The sequence below is a fragment of the Suricata suricatta genome, chromosome 6, assembly GCF_006229205.1.
Source record: "Suricata suricatta isolate VVHF042 chromosome 6, meerkat_22Aug2017_6uvM2_HiC, whole genome shotgun sequence".
Lineage (NCBI taxonomy): Eukaryota > Metazoa > Chordata > Mammalia > Carnivora > Herpestidae > Suricata > Suricata suricatta.
The window spans coordinates 132,599,192-132,618,243 of record NC_043705.1 but is presented as its reverse complement, the minus strand read 5'-3'; positions in this window follow the sequence as shown (position 1 = coordinate 132,618,243).

Sequence of the window (19,052 nt, the reverse complement as noted above, 5' to 3'; positions counted from 1 at the left end):
AAAAAAAAAAAAAAAAAAAAAAAAGACAGGATTCCGAGACTGTTTAGACCGTCGTTCTCGGCGGGGAGGAGAACCTAGGGGGCGAGAAGGGGTAGACTGTCAGATGGAGTGGGAGTCGGCGTCCGGAGGGAACCCGAGGAGAGGCAGGCACGGCTGTGGCAGGCTGGTAATAAATTCTCCCGTTTCTGTGCAAAGTCGTCACAGCCTGCTAAACATTCACCTGCTGGCTCATCCATCAGTGATCCATAGTCCGGTGGTAGCCGTGAGAATTAGCTGGAATGACACCCTTTAATGCCTCACCCCCAAGTACGCGAGGCATGGAGGGTTGATAGGAGATAGAGCGCTCCCTTCGAGGTCAGCTTTCTGTTTGGAAAGATAAATAGGAACTCCGATGTCTCGCCTCCCCACTTTTGCCTGCACCAGGAAAACGCTCCCTCATACATAAACTTCTCACCTCTTATTACTCCGGAGTAAATTAAAACACTCTGTAACAGACAGAGCTTTTGATAACAAGGATTTCGGCCCTGACTGGCAGTGTTCCAAATTAACGTGAAATGCCTTCAAGCACTTTCCCCAGAGCCCAGAGCCACCCACACCCGCTCCTTAAGAACATCTAGCGTCCTAGCATCCTTACTAGGTTAGCAAAGGAATGTAGAAATTGATCTGAATCGAATGGTTATTTCAAGGGTCACTTTGCAGATGTATCAAAAATTCCATGAGACTCTCAGTCATTGCCACTACTTAGCAGCATTACTTGCTCCCATCCTATAAATGCTAAGGTTCAGAAATTCAAAGGAACAAAAATGTAAACTTGAGAGAAGCAGTAGGATGGGGAAGAGACCCTCTAAATCCAGGGGACATGAATTCAAATCCTGATTCAGACTTTCTTCTATACTCAACGTGTATGTGGCGTTTCACTTCTGCTAGGATGCTTCCTTTTAAATCTAGAAGGCAATCTTCACTTCAGAGGGTCTTTGCAAATATTAAATGAAAATCTGTGAAATTGTGTTTAATCCACAAGAAACGTTTAATAAAGGTTAGTTCATGTCTAATTGTCTCCTTTTGTTCTACTTCCAGAAAGGTCAAAGAGGTTGAGAAAGTACGTGGTATTTCCAGGAAACGTCTAGGGCCTAAGCTGAGATGCTTTGAATCAGTTATATTTTATTATCTTTATTTAGCTTGAGTGACGTGAATGTGAAGGGATTTTAATTTGGTTTGGGGGTTTGAGATGATTAAACAAACTAACAGAAACAATGAAAAAAAGCATTTGCATTGGACAATTTCCAGTTGTGAAGAAACTGTGCATTTAAGTGAAAAGTTACTCCTAAGTAAGACGTTAGAAGTCATTTGGCATTTGAAAATTGCCAAAAACTCAACTCAGGGGAAAGTAGAACTGAAACAATAGCATCAGAATAATTGGCCAATGTTGTTTTCTGTTTTGTATATCTTCTCTCATGCAGCTTCTGATTTAAATGAGATTTTCCTTGCATCGTAGCCAACCATAAGTTCTTGTTTGTGTTTATTGAAGGAAGTTTTGAAAAATTATCCATTTCAAGGTTTCCTATGTTTACGAACTCATGGCAGCACAAGGAAAGGGATTGTTGTGCAAAAATAATAGGGGATATAAAGAGAAAGTTTTGGTCTGTAAGAGGTCATGTAATTTAATTTTAAAATTTCATGGTATGACATTCTCTAGGGAAGCTTGTTTGTTTAACTGACTCTAGTTGAAAGGGGGCAATGTTTGCCAGCTTGCTAGGGAAGCTTTTGCTGAGACACCAGCAATGAGCATCCTAGGGCCGCACTTGGAAATAAGATGTGTTTTCACTAGTCTTCCTTGGTGGTGTTCCGTGGATAAGACCCTAATAAGCACATCTAGGGGGCAGTCATAATACAAGTCAACAGGCACTTGCTCCTGAGTGGGATGACATACAGAGGGATTTGTCAACATCACCAAACAATACAACCCATTTCTAGAAAAAGAATCAATTCACCAGGGGAGGATTTGTATCTCTGAGACTGCATCCAGATTAAGGGCTCCAGATGCTCCACAAATCCAATGATGTAATGTACACTGGATTTCAATGATTTCCAAAATTTGATATCTGAGCCATGCCAACCTTCGCTAGCCATAGAAAAGTGAACCTGTCAGCCGCTAACTGTTTCTCTCATACTTTCAGCTTAAAAAGAATACAGTGAGTAAACCAATGTGGAACACGCTGCTGGGGGAAAACCAGGCGGAAGGAGGCAGGTGTTTATTTTCTCCTTATGCCAAAGATTACTTCAAAAAAACTGAGCAGGGTATCAGTCAGCAGAATTTATTACAGAGCTAATCTTTGCAGCTGAAACCATGGACATTTCTGATCCCAGTCACCACTGTCGTTACCTTGGGAGAGTTATAAGAATCATTGTCACCAGTGACAGAGAAGCATCTGACACACAATTGATGCTGGTCAGACTACGGAAACTGGAAAGAAAAAAATTGTAATGCTAAACTGCAATCGTTCTCTGAGAGACAGACTCAAGAAATTGTCTCTTTAGATGTTATCTCATGCTCAATTTTACCCTGGAAATTTAGAAGGCTATGCAATGTTTTCATATCTAAAGAAAGAAGGAATGAAAAGAAATGCAGGGATCACTCTTGTTATAATTCAGCATTTAGAATAGTCAACTATGCAAACATGCTACTGTGGCTGTTTTTATTATTATTATTATTAATAATAATTTATGTATTTATTTAAGTTTAAGGTGGTTAATGTACAGTGTGGTGTTGGTTTCAGGAGTAGATCCCAGTGATTCATCTCTTATGAAAAACAGTCAGGACTCATTCCAACACGTGCCCTCCTTAATGCCCATCACCCATTTAGCCCATTCCCCCACCCACCTTCCCTCCAGAAACCCTCAGTTTGTTCTCTGTATTTAAGAGTCTCCTATAGTTGTCTGCTTGATATGTAATTGAAATTACTGAAAGTATACTAACATTTAAAACTTATCTGATTTTTATGTAAAGAGAAACAGCTGCTGAAAACATGAATCAATACACAATTTCCTGGACAGCTAATTTCTTCTATGTGTTTGGGTAAGAGGCAGCACAGATTATGTATATCTTTTTAAGAAAAAGAGAAAACAGAATAATAAAACTATTACCTCTAATTGTATGATTAAAGATGATCTAATAAAGTTAACCTTTACTCTTGCTGTTCTCACATTTCAGATTAGGAACTGAAGAGTACCGGGAAGATATTGATACAGGACAATGAAGAAGAGCGATCTATCAACAAAATGTCAAACTACATGTGTGATTAATTTTAAAAAGTAGCACCTCCCTTACTCCTAATGATAATTAGATAAATGAGTGCACTTTTTTGAGAAAAATTTCTTCAGTGAGTGTAAAATATCAACAGCTGGTAAGCTTGTTTGGCTCTAACAGAACAGTATTGATAATTGACAAAGGAAAAAATAAAACCCCACAATTTTTTAAGTTCATTTTTATTTATTTTGAGAAGAGACTGAAAGAGAGAGAGAGAGACAGAGAGAGACAGAGAGAGAGAGAGCAAGCAAGCAGGGTAAGGGCACAGAGAGGGAGAGAGAGAGAATCCCAAGCAGGCTCTGCATTGTCAGCGAGGAGCCCCATGGGAGCCCCAAACCCACTAACTTGGAGATGGTGACCAGAGCAGAAGTCAAGAGTCAGACACTCAACCATGTTACCCAGGGGTCCCCAAACCACTCAACTTCTCTGTATATACTTTTGATTTATACAGATAATTGTTGCACTGTAAATGATAGACTGAGGACACTGCTTCCTAGATCAGTGAAAATTTACTAATGGACCCTAGTTTCACAAGATTAGTTTTTGGACAAAAATTCCACAAAGTACATAACAGAATTTTTAACTGTTTTTAATGTTTTTATTTATTTATTTTTGAGAGGGAGGGAGAGAGAGAGCGTGAGTAGGGGAGGAGCACAGAGAGACAGAGTCAGAATTCCAAGGGGGCCCAATCCTACAAAATGTGAGATCATGACCTGAGCTGAAACCAATAGTCAGATATTTAAATGACTGAGCCACCCAGGTGTTCCCGTAACAGAATAAAAAAAAACCACCAAGTAAACAAAGAATGTGAAATAATCTCTGCAAACTTTGCAATTTTGATGAGAATAAACCATTACACTCAGACTATGGATGAATATTTCCCAACTTTTGCAACTTGATTAAATATAGAGTCTATGAATTAGAAATGATTGAACTAAAGGTGGAATCTGGCAGAGTTATAAGGTGATTCATTAAAGAGACTAGCAGATCAGTAAGAGAAGGAAACTGTGGGATCACTTTAGTCTGTGTCACATTCATATAAAAGTCATGTCAGCATAACCCCACCACTTCCTGTGACAGACACAGTAGACTACAATTAGGGAAGATGTATATGACATGATCTTCCTATCTGCCATCATTATGTCTTGCACGATTTCATTATAGCCACTTGAAGAAGTTTTAATACAATTATTTGGTGTAGCAATTGGTTAGGCGTCCATCTCACATGTTCAGCAATGTAGAGGTACTTGTCTAGAAGAGGGTCTCTAGAGGGAAGCTGCAAAGCGCGGACACAAACCCTCTTCCAATCATTGCTTTAACCAATTCTGTGCAAAGCAAAGTCATCCATAGCAATTTCATACATTACAAGAAGCCAGTATGTTTGCATTGAGAACTAGAAATACCTTTTTAGGGTCTTGAGAAACTTGAGTATTATCTCAGATCTCACAAAAAAAAAACAACATACTACAGCTGGGTCCAAAAGTATGCGTGGCAAATATATGATAGCAAAGACACGTCTTTGGACCAAAACTTGTAAATAAGGCTAAGGGATTTCCACTGACAGCAGTTTCAGTGTAAGTGAATAAAGTATATGACCATCAAAAATGTAAAGGTAAACAGGCATTCTGGATAAAAGAAAAGCATCAAAAAATAGATGGCAATGATTTTACTTATCTAAAATATTGTGAATTTACCTGGAATATTGAATTTTCAGAAGACTATAGCTAATTGTTTCTCTTCAATTGATTTATATTGTTGTTAGCCATATCAGGATACATTCATTAAGTTGAAAAAGGCTAATCTCATTTCTAACTCCACCTCTGTCACCCTTTCCCTTGGGTTGTCCACCATTCTTTCTTTCCCTGTAGCCCCATACCTTATCTGTACTTCAGGGATCAGAACAAAGATCATCTCTTTTAAGAAAGCTCCCTGCCCCAACAGTCCCTACATTTTTTTCAGGCCATAAAGTGCAGCCCCTAATATTCTTTTTCAGACCATAATATATTCTTAAAACTCTGATAATCTCTCACTTTAACAAATTGTGTTATAGTTAGAGGAAATGTAGCACAGTAGTTAAGAACAGATTCTGGAACCAAACTTGGATAGTTATATAATTATATGTGCTTTGTTTCTTCTTCAGGAAAAAATGTCTGTATGATATGACCTATCTCTTATGCTTCCCAGGAGGATTAAGAATGTCAAAATAGATAACGTGCTTGAAAACTATTAGCATACAATAACTTGTATACAAACCCTCTTCCTTTATCATTTTGTTTGCATATCAGTCTCCTAATTGAATGTAAGTTATTAATAAACACCAGGAACATGGTTTGTCTAAAAGCAGCTTGGCATCATGCCAATAACCCTGCCTCGGGTCAAGCTCTATGTCTACATTTCTATTTAATGAAAAGTTGCTTAATGAGATTGTTTTACTCTCTGAGTGTGGTACCTGACTTGTAAGGTGGGCAAACACATTCATTGTGCAGAGCTGAGGGTCTGACACACACACAAAAGTATCTAGCATAGTCCTTGGTATACAAAAGGTTTTGAATAAAGGTTAGTTGAGTCCAAATTGTAAGTGCACAGTAAACACTCATTAAATAAATTTGATTTGCTTCCTGGGCTCCATTTTGTAGCAGAAAAAGGCAAATCACAAACTCTTACCTGAAAATAATACTGAAAACATAGTTTCCTTGGCCTATTGTGAGGATAGCACTCACGCAGTGTAGCCTCCTAGGTCTATCTGTATTCACCTTTTTGCTATGATCTAATGAAAATTGTCATTTTGATGAATTTGAAGTATTCTAAAATTCTCAACTATCAAAGGAATATTATATTTCATGCCTGAAAGAAATGTCTACAATTTCTATAAACCTCAGTTTATAGAAACAAGGGTTATTTCATTAATGTTTAGTGAACTCAACGTTCATGAAGTTGTTTTAAGAACTATATTCAATTTGCTGATGTACATTTGTGACCATCCCAGAGATGACAGCATATAATAGTAACTTTTAAACTCCTGTTATTATTGCTTTCCCTAGGGATATCTTATGAGACTCTTTGAAAACTGATACTCACATAATTTTAAAATTTAATATAAGGTATTCTATGTAACTCAAATCACTTATCTAACATTTAAAAAAATCCTGGTATATATGCTAATATTTTAATCTTTTTTCTACCATTGAACATTAAGGCTTTTTGTAACATTTTTTTAAAGGTTTATTTTTTTGCGTGTGATCAGGAGAAGACAGAGAGAGAGAGAGAGAGAGAGAGAGAGAGAGAGAGAGAGAATCTGAAGCAGGCTTTGAGCTGTCAGCACAGAGCCTGACGTGTGACCCAAACCCACGAAACGTGAGATCATGACCTGAGCTGAAGTCAGATGCTTAACTGACTGAGCAACCCAGGCACCCCTAACTTTTTGATATTATAAATAATGCTTCTATGAACATCTCTTTTTATAAATATTTACCTATATTTCTGACCACTGGATACAGGATAGAATCCTGATAGTGTAATTGCTAAGTAAAATATATGACCATTTCTTAAAACACATGAATTATCTTATTATCCTCAACAGCATTAGAGAAGAGTAAAGTATTAGTTGGTCCTTCACTGTGCCTGAAAAAGAACATTAAGTGTCTGACTCTTGATTTGACTTAGGCCATGACCTCAAAGTTCATGGGTTCAACCCCACATGTAGCTGAATCCTGACAGTGGAGCCTGCCTGAGACTTTCATTCTCTCTCTGCCCCTTCCCCACTTGCACCCTCTCTCTCAAAAAAAAGTAAATAATTAAAAATAAAAATAAAAAAATATTTTTCCTTTTGCTTATTTGATAGCAAAACAATGATCTCATTATTTTAACTTCTACACATTTGAATACTAGAATGTGTATTGACTGTTTCCTTGTTTTATCTTTCTCACAATTTTCTGCCCATATCCATTCATCTAGTATGCTACTACAAATAGGGAATTATAATATAAATTTTTCTCGTGTTCAATCAGAAGACATTTAGAAAATGGTTCAACAGAAATTCCTATATTTATTTCTTATATTTAGTAAAAAAAATGCTGCATGTGCATATATAAGCTTATATCCTTATATATGTTTAAAACCTTATATACAATATATGTGTATATAATACATTTACATATAAATATGTATATATACATGAATGTAATTATATAATATGCATGCATGCATGAACAGATTTTTCAGAAAATGTATAAGAGATTACCATATAGAAAACACACATCTAGGTTCCACCGAGAGATACAGAGAGAAGTAGGGGAGGTACTCTCTGGCCTTAGGCTAAAACAGCAAGAACCACAAAACTAGAAAGAAATCACTAAAATGCTCCATGACACCGTAAATTCTGTAAGTTATATAAGGACAATGTTTCTCACATATTAAGAAATTGACAGGGCTCCTGGGAGGCTTAGTTGGTTGAGTGTCCAACTCTTGATTTTGGATAAGGTCATGATTCCAGGGCGGAATTGAGCCTTGTGTGGAGCTTTATGCTGAGGTTGGAGCCTGCTTAAGATTCTCTCTCTCTCTCTCTCTCTCTCTGTCTCTTTCCTTCTGTCCCTCTCCCCAACTTGAATGAAAGAGAGAGAGAGAGAGAGAGAGAGAGAGAGAGAGAGAGAGAGAGAGAGGAAGAAAGGAAGGAAGGAAGGTAGGAAGGAAGGTAGGAAGGAAGGAGGGAGGGAAGAAAAGAAAAATTAAAAAAATTGATAAATTACTTCCAACAGGACCCCATCTGAGATGAGGAGGGAGAATGGAGTTGATAAAGTGTCAGTACACAGACACACACACACTCTGGTCTGAACAAAATCCTGGCATTATCCTTGATATTTTTCTTATCTTTACCACCAGGACAAGCTGCATACTTGGATGAAGGGTGAAAAACAAAAATATGGGGACTCTTGCTCAAAAATTAAGGATATTTGGATGGTATCTATTCACGCATGGGACCTTCATGAATATGAGACATTTTGCATATTTATGAAGAGCTGTCCTCACTACTATCACCAATCTGATACATTGAGTTCAACTCCCCTTTAGTAATAATCCTCAAGTCATCCACTGAGCTCTATTTTGACTTCTATCTTCGTATAGTCTACCACATTTTACCATCAAATATTGCTGGAGGTTTTGCTGATTAGGCAGGTAAAATGAACTGTCAGTTAACAGGAGTGCTTACATTTCATGCCACTGTGATGCTATCAAACTATATAGACAAGGAGTAAGAGGAGAAGAAATTTTAGTAGATTTTGCATTTTAAATGTAGGAGCAAAGGCATCAGAAAAGGAATCCAATGTGAGGAAGGAGTGTCTGCATGCTGAATTGAAGAATAAAAAAACTGCGGCAAATTTAATAGTTAAAATCCAGATAGTTACAATAAATGCCTTTAACTTGGCATATGAATATAAAAATAATAGTATACATATCTGTTGATATGTAGAAAAATAATTTGATTTGTCAATAACAAAATGGAGGTAAGGATGAATCAGAGTATTTAAGTAATACTTTGGAAAAATGGCATCATCAAAGGGAAGAAGATAGTAATATCTGATTAGGAAATGTATCTAAATTGGAATATGCACACGTTGAGGTGTTAACTCGACATTACGAAGAAATGTACAAGAGTCACCTGGTAACAGAAGACTGTAGCTTAGGATAGGGATTGAAGAGGGAAACGTATATTGATAAGTCATCTACACAACAATACCAATGATATAAGCCCCTAAAAGACCAGAGAAAAGTTCCCACAGGATCAATGATGATGACATACTAGATGATGTAACAGACAGAGGGGAAGGGATGAGAAAGGACAGGAGAGAGAAGGCAGAAGAGATAATCAGGAAACATCATTAAATCATAAGCTGATATGATTCAAAAGGGGTGGCATTTTAGTAAATTCAACTTTATATTACAGGTTCATAAATAGAACTTTTCTAATTTGCAAAAACTGACAATGTAAAAATGTAGAAACTCAAAGGTAAGTTTGGTCACTATTAAAAAAATGTCCGAACATAGATAAAATGAACTCTTCATAGAGATTTACGTATTCTACAGCAAGCAAAATCATCAAATGAGATCTCATACTTTCTACATTAATGCATGAAAAGCCCGATCTTCATTTGAAGATACGTGATTAGTTTTATTTTCTCATTTCCTTGCTTATTCAATTTCTTTATAGAAGGACTTCTAGGTTAGTAAACGTGTGCAATTATTTATAATGGAAATTAAAGACTATATTGAAACAAGAATTTGAAGTGTCAACTCTATCACCTTTCCTAACACTGAATGTGTTTGAGTGCACAATGGTAAGGGTAACTGCTATATATTAAAGGTTATTTGTATTGCTACCTTGAAAAAAAACTTGGGTCATTACATAAAACCTGATTATTTTTAACTCAGAAAAATTTATAGAGGCCATCAATCCCTCTAAAGAACAGAACAAGCTACAAAGAGAACAGTATCTCTAAAGTATTGTCTAGAAAGTGAGTCTAAAATGAATTTCATATTCCCAGTGTTCATTTGGAACTCTAGGAAGAATTGTTAGATGAAAAGGAACTTAATTTACCTATATCTCAGGATGCTTTGTAGTCTTATTCTTTTTTTTTTAATTTTTATTTTTAAGTGCAAGTCAATTGTCATGTCCTAAAATAGTTTCTCTATAGCACTCTCGCCTCATAAGCCCAGCCCTTTTTGGTTGTTATAGAATCTGGGGATTACATAACAGGGCAGAAAAGCAGAGAAACATTTGGTCTTTAAATTTAAGTTGAGTCTGGTCCTTCGAGTGGCAAGATTAAATTCTAGGTAGGGTTAGGTCATTTTCAGACTACTGCAGTCCTACTGAAACATATATGCAGGCTGCAAGTCATTGCCACAAAGGAACTCTCATTGTCCTTTGTCTACCTAAAGATTCCTCAAGCCACTGATATTCATATATTATAGTTGGCATTTTATACACAGTTCCCCTAACCATATGTTCTGGACATTGCTGCTAAACAGTCATTACTAACATTGATGATTTTATTAACACATTCCTCAATCCAGAATTTCTCCTGCCTAAACTCCCTTAAATCTTTCTAATACATGTCTACGATGTTTTGAATTTTCTCTGCACATAACAGAAATCCAATGATACAATTTCTGTGTTAAAACAGCCTTGATCCCATTTTGTCAACCGTTTTCTGAATTTCCCTTAGAACTTCACTGAATGTATTATGTAATTGAGTTCTGTACTGAAAAATCCTTATGCCATTATTTTTTTCCTCAAGGAACTTGAAAACAAATGCTTAGGTTTTGGATAGAGACCAACTTGGGTCAAATTCTGGCATTGACACTTATTAAGTATGTCGACACTGATGGATGCTGGCTCTCAGTTTTCTCATCTTTTGATGATATCATAGCATCTTCTGGAGGAAAAGCACAGGGATTACAAACATTGGAGATAATTTATGTAATTCACCTATTATAGGATCTGGAATGCAATATATCCCCAGTAGATAAAAGTTATAAAAATAGATACAACCTCTCAGTTACTATTATGATTTTACTAAGGTATATGCATATAAATGGCATTCTTCCTAAATGTTACAAAGTTAGAAGAGACTGCAAAACAGAAGGGAATGCATTGCAAAGGAAAGCCAGGGTATGATTTCAGCTGATAGCAACAAGGTTCATTTGTTGACACTCAGTGCTTTTGAGATCACCTACTCTTCTAAAAAGTGAAAGGCAGGACTAAAGAAAGGAATCTGGTGCTATCCACAATCTGTTCAGGGAAGACACAGACTTTCTCTATTTTAGAGTTCCAGAGGACAAAATCAAAACCCAGAGATAAAGGGGATTGGTTTGCCAATCACAGAGCCTACAGAGCGCAACAATGAGTGAAACAGATAGAAAGTCAGAAAAGGAACCCAAGCACAGAGAAGCAATTCACTTGTTGGGTGTGTTTCTAGTAAAATCATCAAGATTGGTGTTGGAATTCATTATCATGAAGGTACTCAATGATTTTAGGGCCTTATCAGTATTGCCTCTACCTAATCTTGATGGATTTTGTCTGAAATCAGTTAGAAGAGCTGTACATTAGGGTGTGTGTTAAATGCCCCCCCCTTTTTTTTTCAAAAGTTAAACAATTTTTTTTGTTTAGAAAGTTGAAAATCTACAAGACTGTAAAAGTCATATGAACCTACAAATTTTTATGAAAATTACAATATATATAAATATCAGTATGTGGCTGTGTGTTGGAGGGTCATCGGTGGAGGATTAAAATAAGCATTTTATATTACAGTTTTAAATTGCTAAAGAAATAACATGCTCTTCCATAAATTGTTCTGTCTTTAAAACAGACTTCAAATGGACAAATGGCTTTTCCTAGTAACTATATTGTATTTCCCAAATATATATATATTTTTTAATTTTCTGAGATGACCACTTCTAAACTTGTCTCTCTTCTATGTTACACTTTTTTTTCAATTCTTTCAGTGATTGACCTTATAAGAAATCCATTTATAAAATAAAAATAACCATAAAAATAACTGTTTTCTCCTTACCAGACAATAAGTTTCTTCCTCACACCAGTCAGAATGGCTAGAATTAACAACTCAAGAAACTGCAGATGTTGGTGAGGGTGTGGAGAAAGAGGAATGTTTTGCATTGCTTATGGGAATGCAAACAATTTTTTAAAGAAAATTGGGAAAGGGAAGGTGCAATATTTAATTAACTATAGAAGGTTAACTGACCAACCATTTGCAGTAAAAAAAACATGCCCTGATTCAAATATGAAACATACTGAAAATACATTCCATAAATACTTAAGATCAGAGTGTTAATTTAGACAGCTTTCCATAAAAACAGAGTAACAAGCTGATGTATGACCTATTTGTTAAGTAAATGATGTTGTGAAAAATTAGCACATATAAATGCTGAGAAAAATTTACAGCTAAATGTTTCTAAAAATTTTTGAATGTGGGAGAAAATTTTAAGCATATCTCAAAATATGGAAAAGATGAAGTGAGTGTTCATGGGAGAGGAAAATAAACAAAAAGCAAAATGGATAGACCAGAATGAGCAATGCAGAGGGGAGCAGAAGCTGAAATCAAGGGATTTAATGAATAGTTTGAAGTGAAACACCTCAGTGTAAACAGGTGTGTGTGTGTGTGTGTGTGTGTGTGTGTGTGTAAGTGCATGCATTTGCATGTGTGTAGACCAAAGTTGTGGAGGACAAATTAGGCCACCTATTTTTATATAGAAAGTGAGCCTAGAATGCTTTTTTTTTTTTACATTTTTAAATGGTTACTATTTAATGAAATGTGATTATATGGAATTCAAATTTCTGTGTCCATAAATAAAGGTTTATTGGAATATAGGCATATCCATTTTTATTACATTATGACTGTTTTCAGGCTAAAGTAATACAACAGTTTGACAGAGCCCATAAGCCCCAAAAAGCCAAAAAACATTTACTATGTGGTACTTTACAAAAAACCAAAACCAAAACCAAAACAAAACCAAAACAAAACAACTGCTATACACCTACTGTTGTAGATATATCTTTTGTGAATTTTTCAAAAATTACACATTCCATCAATGGGATAATCAAAACTTGATGAATTTTCATATATAATATTATTATACAGGTTCTGTTTATTTTGGATATCCTATTTTGTGATGACAAAGCACAGTTTGCTTTGTGGACTAGGTAATATCCACATATAATTATATGTGAGCATTATAAAAATATATACAAGTAGAAAATCAGTGTACATGCTTTTGAGATACATAATCACTCATTTTGCTATTTGTGGGGGCTGTGATGAATTTCTGAGAACAAGGCTTTATTTTCCATTTTAATTAAACTAAACATTGAATTACATTTCCAGTATTCTGTCAGCAGAAACAAATCTATAAATGTGGAGTGAAAAATTATGAGAGCTGGTCTTTAATATCCCATCACAAACAGAGCATGTTATGGGCAATCTGTTCTTTGAGGGTATATAACAGCCATGCTTCACATGAATGTTAATTCCACTAAGGCGTCCAACTACAGTAGAGAACTTTTTCTATTTTTAGCCAATATCTACCCATTAGAGCCCAAGAATTTGAAAGTCTATTATATTTACAATAATATCATGCCCCTCAGGGTTTTAATCTCCAGCACAAGAAAATTCAGGAAGTTAATGGATAACGCATATCAAATACAAAGTGTGTTGCCAAGCAAATAATGCCCTGCCTATGCTCAAATTCATATCAATAAAATTATATAAACACTTCAAATTTTTATTTTATTTTCAGTAGGCAATATGTCTAGAGCAATTTGGTAGGTGCTCTAGAAAATAAATGCTATCTGTCCACAAAACACTTAAAATGATGCACCGGTTGAAGACTTGGAAATGTGAAAATAGAAATAAGGGAGGGCATATATCCACTAAGGGGTATGAAGTGTAGAGGACTGTATGTCATAGTTTCTTCCCATCAGTTCTTCTGGAGAGCTACACCTCCCTTTACTAGCTGGATTCTGGTTTTGACCTTACATCTGCATATTTAGAAATCTAGATTCCATTATCAACCAATAACAGGCTGTTTCTCAAGACAAAATTACCATTAACCCCGATAACAAGAACGATATATGAAATCAGATTGGAGATAGGTTAATGCACCAAAAAACCCCCAAGTGCTAAGGAGACCAAAATTTCAAGTTCACACAAGAATGTATTCTTACTCGGTTGAAGCAAAAGAAGAAGTCAAATTATTATAAATAGATAGCTTTGTAAGAATAAAATGGGAGCACAAATAGTTAATATCATTCAAATTTTTAATTTCATCAGACTAAGATAATTCAAATCTCTCCAAAATATGATAACACCTGGCCAAGACAACTCCTTCATGGATGGATAATGCTAATATTTGCTTCTCGTTTGTTTTTGTTTCCATGGCAAATGATACCCCATTCTCAAAATTACAGTATTTGTAGATTTAATAAATTTGGGATGGCTACAATTTTATTTTGCTGGATTAGACCTATTCTATTTATGCTTTTTTTTTTTTTACCAATGTTGAACCATCATATTGATAGATAATGAATTTTAACTATCAAAGTATAAAGTTGTTTTTCCCTTTTCTTGGGAGATGTATCAACTGACCCCCACAGAACTCGCATGAATTAATGATAGAATATTCTCTATCCTCCTTGAACCACTCATGTTAAAAAGTTATATGTTATTTTTTAACCTTTCTACCATCTCCTTAGATCATTATTTGACTTCTGTTGCCATCATTGCATTATGTTAATCTCTCACAAAGAGTTCTAGATCATTCATTCCAGTGGATGTATTTTAATCCTCATCTGAATTTTCAGTATTTCCAACTATGCTTTCACAAAACCATTATTTTCTTATGTTTTGAGACAAAGAGCATTTCTAATTTTGCTCCCATCTCCCTGGTTGCACCTTCTCAAACTCCTTTACAAACTTGCTCTTCCCCATGTCGGAGTGTTGCAATTCCTCATGACTGTTTCCTTTGTTTCTTGCTTGGTACTCAAACCTAGGAAATATTGTCACAGACCAGCTTTCACCCAATTTCTTTCTAGGGATCATTCTTCCATATGTATCTCTAGCCAATGCCTCTTCTTTTACCTGTATATACAACTGCTGTTTGAATATTTCATTGCATTTTTAAGACACCACAAAGTTAGCATTCTAGAATGAAAGAATAATCTCATCTCCCAATTTCCTCCTTACAATTTCCTATTTCAATGAGAGGTCGTATTATTGAGGCAATCACACATGTCACAAATTGAATTGATCACCTTTTATTACTAACTCATCTCACCCTCCCCTACCACACACACATCTAGTATGTTATCACATACTTTCATTTTGCCCGACAAATAGCATTCCAATTCCTTTCACTGCCTTTCTCATCCAACATGCTTCTTGTCTAATATTTCATCATCTCTCCCCTGAATTACAGAAATAATTTCTTAACTAGTCTCTGCACATTAACCTTTATTCCTATACAAACTATTCTACTCACTACAGTAGACTGTTTTTAAATATAAAATTGATGCTTATTGATTACCTCATTAACACCCTTTGACTGATTGAATAGCTTTTAAAATAGAGAGGGAAGTCTTTGCTTTGACATTCAAGTCTAAGCATACTTATTTAATTATTGTGTTAATGTGAAATGGTATAACGACATTGTGAGTTAAGAAGATATTTATAAGAGTTTATATATTCTGAAAAGTGACTCTGTCTACCTATACTGACAGAGTGTTTAGTTCTTATTAATGGAATCAAAAATGACTTCAAAGAAAAGCAGGGATAGAAAAGATAAGGAGAATGTTGTTATGCAGAAAAGTTTGGAGAGGTAATTTTAGTCTAAAAAGAGGAACATAAGCAAAAGTACAGTAAGCATCATCGAACGTTTTGTTTGGACTAGGAGGAATCACAATTGGGCATGAGACCAGAAGAGCCAACTCTGTAGGGTTTTTATATAACCATTTCCATACTTGTGACTAAAGTGCTCTCCCTGAAGCAAATTCCTTTTTCTGCTTTGTAACAATATAACAAAACTCCTCTGTAGTCATCGATTTAGCTCCCAGAAGAACAGGCAAAATAAAATGAGACTTTGTTTCATTCTCTTACTTGGAAGCCATATCTAGAAGCTTCCCAGAGCGACTAAAATCACTTCTGAACATACCATTCATGTACTGTCATATAATAATATCGGTAATTAGGTTTCTATTACTTATTAAAGCAGATAAAGACACATGAGTAAACTCTGTATTAAGACAATGTCAAAATGATAAATATTTCTGTGAATTGTTGGAAATTATCCTATAGTCTAGTAAGTGTGTCCTATGAAACTACTCTAGATTTCTTGTCTATGTCAATGATGCAATGCCTTACAAGAAAAATAATTGTGAATCCCTGCGATGTTTGACTGTGTGTCTGAGACATCCATATATATGTCATGTATATATGTCATGATATTACAATGTCTGAGGCACATTCCACATTTGAAGAGAAAAACTAGTTTGAAAGAGATTTTGAACATTATTCAAATTCTGCTTTTTATTGTTATAAGTTAAGACTTGTCTTCCCTAAGCAGATACACTGAAGGTTAGAACTCATTCCGAATACCTCAAAAGTCTGACGATAATGCAAATTTAAAATAAAGTCAGTGGAACCAATATCATTTAAAAATAGGAATCCATGGGGCGCCTGGGTGGCTCAGTCAGTTAAGCCTCCGACTTTGGCTCAGGTCAGATCTCATCTTTGTGGGTTCGAGCCCCTCGTCAGGCTCTGTGCTGACAGCTAGCTCAGAGCCTGGAGCCTGCTTCTGGTTCTGTGTCTTCTTCTCTCTCTACCCCTCCCCCTCTCATGCTCTGTCTCTCTCTGTATCAAAAATAAATAAAACATTAAAAAAATAGGAATCCATGATTGAGCTCATCAAAAATATATTGTTTGTTGTACCTTCTCCAATTTTGTTTTTGCAAGTGCTTTGGAGTTGAAGTTTGCTATTATGGGGGAAATGATAAATACTGAAGAATTACCTAGATCACCCGCTCTACCTCAGTCAATGCCTAGGTGAATTTATTTTTTTCATTCTCCAAAATGACCACCAATTCTCAACATCCTTAGTATTTTTCCAATAAAGATTCTTTGTGAATAGAATGATTTTGGGATGATACTAGAACTTTGTAAGTGTTTGCTACTAATATGTTATTATTTTTTTTATAAATATATCTAAAAAGGAAAACAATTTGTCAACTTTCACATATTAATCTTTATATATGAGCATGTAATTATACACATATGGACTTGTTTATAATGTGTGAAGTAATACTACTGCTTCCTACTGCAAAGACAATCAAGCAGTTGATAGTTGAAATGGTGTAGGATATGGTCACTCGGGTCCATATTCCACACAAGGAATACTGTCACTGGGTTCCCATTCAACCAGGTCATCACTGATATTCTAAGGAAATGGGCTGATATGACCCTGATAAGTTCTCCATTACAGCCAGAAAATAGGAGTTATTCGGAGTGCCTGGGTCCTTAGTCAGTTAAGCCTCTGACTTTGGCTTAGGTCATGATCTCATAGTTCGTGTGTTTGAGTCCTGCATCAGGCTCTGTACTAACAGCTCAGATCCTGGAACATGCTTTAGATTCTGTCTCCCTCTCTCTCTACCTCTCCTTTGCTCACATTTTCTCTTTCTCTCTCTCTCTCTCTCTCTCTCTCTCAAAAATACATATTTAAAAAGTAAAAATTTTTTGATTGATGACTAACAAATTTAGAAAATCTGTGAACCTTTTATTATCCATGATGTTAAGGAAGAAAAAGATTATTTTCAAGGCCTCTTGATGTGTGATTCTGGTTACTTATATTGTTTGGCTAATACCATGATAATTTTATTTAGAGACACCAACCATATAAAATAGCAAAGGCTTCTGTTTCATTATTTCCTCAATTTAGATTTACACATTTCAACATAAATACTACAAACAAGCCTCAGGGTACACTGTGCACATTTAAATTTACACCTATCAAACTATTATTATAAAACAAACCTTTGGGGAACCCAAAATTTCCTTTTTAACTACTTTTATAACTATATTTTGAGACCTAAACTTAGACTGTCACTTTGTTTTATGCGGCCAACTGCATTTTTGATGTGCTTTTCCCAAATGCTGTGAAGAGTAAGAAAAGTTGTTTATGGTGAGATCCAAAATATTTTTAGATTACTTATTTAAGTCAACAGATACCCTGCTGCTTAATGTGTCATTTTAGAGAATGTGGTTGTAGAAAAATGCCGACAGAATACTCACATCATTTTTCTGATCTTCTCTTTAGAGAAGATAAGAGTACGGGTTCTCCAAATAAAACAGGGGAAGCTCAGGGCTACCAAACTTTCAAATTCAATGGCCAGTCAAGTCCAACAGTTAATATTCAACTGTATTTAAAAATGTTTATAAGTGAAGGCTCTGTACTAAGGCCTGCCTATAATTTTACAAGGAAGAAAAATCCACAGCCTCTGCTTACAAGCCATCTTACGGTCTACTGGAGAAGAAAGAAACAGAAGGTAGAGGTTTAATGCTGTCAATGTGATAAGTTTTGCTATGATTGGATACAGTCAGGATAAGAACTCTTCCAGAAAATGCATCTAATCCAGTCTGAGAGGAATGGAAAAAAAATCTCCCCAGAGAAGATGCACTGTGATGATACCTGAAGGGTGGACAAGAGATAATCATGTAATGAGGGCAGGAGATAGCCAGAACTTTCCAAAGCGAACAACTAGATCTAAGTTTTCAGTTGTGTCATAAGCAAAAGATACAATTGTTCATGAAGTTAAAAAATCGGAGCTTAAAATAAAACACCAAAGGCTAAGCATAAGAAATTAAGATACAGTCATGAATCTTTAGCAAGATTACAGTCATTTACAGTCATTTTTCCTCTAACCCAAGACAAGATTATCAATGTTGTGGATAGTGAAGTGGAGTAGAAGTGTGAATCCACAAAATGGGAGCATCAGTTTCAGAAAGTACCATTCCCAAATAGTACCAATGAGGCAAATGGAGACAAGTGAGCATTGTGTCTGTTTTCTTGACAACCAGAAAAGTGTTTGATGATAGTGAACAGTTCAACAGCTGACCATTTGATGAGGAGAGAGATTTGTCCAAACTCTGACGTTCTCTTTTCATGTAGAGATTATCTCTCTACAACC